Source organism: Suncus etruscus, chromosome 1 (genome assembly GCF_024139225.1).
Source record: "Suncus etruscus isolate mSunEtr1 chromosome 1, mSunEtr1.pri.cur, whole genome shotgun sequence".
Taxonomy (NCBI): Eukaryota; Metazoa; Chordata; class Mammalia; order Eulipotyphla; family Soricidae; genus Suncus; species Suncus etruscus.
The window spans coordinates 13,470,730-13,474,659 of NC_064848.1; positions in this window are offsets into that span (position 1 = coordinate 13,470,730).

Below are 3,930 nucleotides of genomic sequence, written 5' to 3' on the forward strand. Positions count from 1 at the left end.
TCTTGGTGGGGCTCAGGGGACTACATGGGATGCTGGGGATTGAATCAGAGTCAGCCATTTGCAAGGCAAGCACCTTACCTGCTGTACTATCACTCTGGCCCCCAAGAGTAATCTTTTTATTTATTTATTTATTTATTTATTTATTTCAGGAGTGATCTTTTGACAGTGATGGCACAGTGAGATCAGTAACCCTGCAAACAGCAGTTCCCCCTCCCCTGAGAGCTTTGAAAGTTTTGTAGTCCCTGTACATTTCCTATCATACTGCTGAGCCCAGTGCTCTCCCCACACCTACTCTGGGGTCTCCCAGGCCAGCTCCTCTGCTCCCAAGGACTCTGTACCTGTGGGATGAAGCACCAGGATAGGGGACTTGTGCTCCACACCCTCATTCCCTGTTTTCCCCTCCCCTAGAAACTGTATTCACCTCATTTTACCTCAGTTTCGTAGCCCCACTAGATAGAATATTCAACAGTGGCTAGATTGATAGAACAGCAGACAGGGTACTTGCCTTGTACGCAGCTGACTCAGGTTTGATCCCTGGCATCCCAGATGGTCCCCTGGGCACCTCCAGGAGTAATTCCTGAGTGCAGAGCCAGGAGTAACCCCTGAGTACTACTAAGTGTGGCCAAACCAAATCAAAACAAAACAAGAATTTTTTATTTATTTATTTATTTTTTTTTTTGGTGTTTGGGTCACACCCGGCGGTGCTCAGGGGTTACTCCTGGCTGTCTGCTCAGAAACAGCTCCTGACAGGCACGGGGGACCATATGGGACACCGGGATTCGAACCAACCACCTTTGGTCCTGGATCGGCTGCTTGCAAGGCAAACGCCGCTGTGCTATCTCTCCGGGCCCCAAAACAAGAATATTTCACAAAGATTGGGACCTGTTTGGAGTTAGACCTGTGCTCTAGAGAGCATCAACATAGGATCCTAGGACTAGGACCAGGACCCACCTGGACTAGGCTCTGCCTTTGCTAATCACAAGGAGGCACCACATCATGACATTTGAGCTCAGGGGAGCAATCAGGGTGACCCTGAGATATGGTGGGGGAGATCCTGTGTGCAGGTTACTCCAGGCCACCAGGATGATGCCTCCCAGGTCTCTGTAGCCTATTGGTTGGGTTATCACCAAATAGCTACAAAACCACTGAACCATCCCCACTCTGACTTCTCCCAGCATCACCTGAGGATCAGGTCTCAACCTCAGAGAAGATCCCTTAGGAGCAAACTGCTACTGTGAAGAATAGACCCTGAGTTGACATTTAAAATACTTGGTAGGGTCAGAAAGATATGGCAGTGGTAAACACTTGCCTTTCAAATGGCAGATTTGGATTCAGTCCCCAGCACCACATATATGATTCCCTGAGCACTACCAGGAGTTATCCCTGAGCATAGAGCAAGGGGTAAACCCTGAATACCACCATGTCTGGCCCCCCCAAAAAAACCAATAAAATAAAAATACTTTTGTAAGGAGCCACATTCCAGGTACAATTCCTAATTGTTGGGTTAACTAGCCCTCAGTAAACTGTTATAGCGAATTGGCCTTCACCCTTAAGAATGATGGCTTTGGGCCTGGAGAGATAGGACAGCGGTGTTTGCTTTGCAAGCAGCTGGTCCAGGACCTAAGGTGGTTGGTTGGAATCCCAGTGTCCCATTTGGTACCCCGTGCCTGCCAGGGGCTATTTCTGAGCAGACAGCCAGGAGTAACCCCTGAGCACCGCCGGATGTGGCCCAAAAACCAAAAAAAAAAAAAATGATGGCTTCCTCTTTTATAAGTCAAAGACCCACCTGGGCAGAAAGAACCTCTAGGTAGCTTCTTTACCTTAATCCCCATCCCCACATTTGAGGTGGTCCTATCTTCCCAATAAATATTGTGGTTCCTGCAGGCCTCTGCCTCTTGCTCCACATGGTGGAAAGGTCTCTAGACCCATGTTTCATTCTCTTCAGCCTGGTTTGAATTATTTCCTGTGGTGGCCCTGCTCCATATCCACATCCCCTTACCATGGGATTAGAGTGTGTGGATTTATTCACACTCAATACCACATGGTTCCCTGAATACTGCAGTGAGAAATGTAGGGGAGATCTCCAGCACTGCTGACTGTGGGGTGGAAAAATAAATAAAGTATAAATAAAATAAAATACTTGTGCAGGGACCAGGGATACAGCTCATGCACTAAGACATCTATCTACCACGTGCAAGGCCCTGAGTTTGGCTCCTGGAAACTATTTAAAATAAAGTACTTCTGGGGCCGGAGAGATAGTATGGAGGTAAGGCATTTGCCTTTCATGCAGGTCACTGGTTCGAATCTCAGCGTTCCATATGGTCCCCCGAGCCTGCCAGGAGCGATTTCTGAGCATAGAGCCAGGAGTAAACCCTGAGCACTTCCGGGTGTGACTCAAAAGCAAAAAAAATTAAAAAAAAAAAAATAGGGGCTGGAGAGATAGCATGGAGGTAAGGCGTTTGCCTTTCATGCAAGAGGTCATCGGTTTGAATCCCAGTGTCCCATATGGTCCCCCGTGCCTGCCAGGAGCAATTTCTGAGCATGGAGCCAGGAGTAACCCCTGAGCACTGCCGGGTGTGACCCAAAAACCACAAAAAAAAAAATAAATAAAAAATAAAGTACTTGTGGGGCTGAAGCAATAGATAACACAACCAGTATGGCGTTTGCCTTGCATACAGACAACCCTGGTTCGATTCCTTGCATTCCCTATAGTCCTCCAAGCCTGCCAGGAGTAATTTCTGAGTGCAGAGCCAGAAGTAATCCCTGAGCACTGCCAGATGAGGCTCAGAAACAAACAAAAATGTACTTGTGGGGGCTGGAGAGATAGCATGGAGGTAAGGCTTTTGCCTTTCATGCAGGAGGTCATCGGTTTGAATCCTGGCGTTCCATATGGTCCCCCGTGCCTGCCAGGAGCAATTTCTGAGCCTGGAGTCAGGAATAACCCCTGAGCACTGCCGGGTGTGACCCAAAAAAAAAATGTGCTTGTAGAGATAAAGTACAGGGGAGTTTCCTTGTACACAGTTGACCCCAGTTTGATCTCTGGCATCACATGGGATGAGCACAAAGCCAGGAGTAAGCTCTGAGTACAGTCAGATATGGTCTAAGACTTCCAACAGCACAGGGGCAGGGCCTTTGCCTTGCACGTGGTCAACCCAAGATGAACGCAGGTTCGATCCTGGCATTACGTATGGTCCCCCGAGCCTGCCAGGAGCAATTTCTGAGGGCAGAGTCAGCAGTAATCCCTGAGCACCACTGGGTGTAGCTCCAAAACAAATAAACAAAAAACTATCATGATCAGTGAAAACATTAGGTCTCTGGTACATTGTAGCTGCTCAGTAAGTGTTTGTGGTTGGTCCCAGGGACAAAAGTCATTGGCAGCCACCTGCCAGCTCACACACCCTCAGAAACTTGTTTATTCATAATAAGTTAGCACCAGCAGAAGCCGGAGAGATAAGTATGGAGGTAGGGCATTTGCCATTTATGCAGAAGGATGGTGGTTAGAATCCCAACATCCCATATGGTCTCCTGAGTGCAGAGCCAGGAGTAACCCCTGAGCGCTGCCGGGTGTGGACCCCCCCCCCCAAAAAAAAGTTAGCACCAACAGAGATCACAAATACCATACCAGATGGGGAAATCGAGGCAGTCCTAGAGGTATTGCCCAAGGTCAAAAACCAATCTTCACCCTGAATTTCTCTCTCTTTTTTTTGTGGGGGAGGGGTTTGGGCCACACCCGGTGGTGCTCAGGGGTTACTCCTGGCTGTCTGCTCAGAAATAGCTCCTGGCAGGCACGGGGGACCATATGGGACACCAGGATTCGAACCAACCACCTTAGGTCCTGGGTCGGCTGCTTTGCAAGGCAAACACCGCTGTGCTATCGGTCCGGCCCCAACCCTGAATTTCTCAACTCACATCTTCCCCTTAAGGAACTTG